Consider the following 282-nt stretch of genomic DNA (forward strand, 5'->3'; position numbering starts at 1 on the left):
AGTTTGTTATAATTTCTGTTCTTGTACATTTGCTGAGGAGTGCTTTACTTCCAATTATGTGGTCAATTTTGGAATAAGTGTGATGTGGTGTTGAGAAGAATGTATATTCTGCTGATTTGAGGTGGAGAGTTCTATAGATGTCTATTAGGTCCACTTGCTGCAGAGATGAGTTCAATTCTTGGATGTCCTTGTTAACTTTCTGTCTCGTTGATCTGTCTGATGTTCACAGTGGGGTGTTAAAGTCCCCCATTATTATTTTGTGGGAGTCTAAGTCTCTTTGTA

The sequence above is a fragment of the Colobus angolensis genome, unplaced genomic scaffold, assembly GCF_000951035.1.
Source record: "Colobus angolensis palliatus isolate OR3802 unplaced genomic scaffold, Cang.pa_1.0 Scaffold530, whole genome shotgun sequence".
Classification (NCBI taxonomy): domain Eukaryota; kingdom Metazoa; phylum Chordata; class Mammalia; order Primates; family Cercopithecidae; genus Colobus; species Colobus angolensis.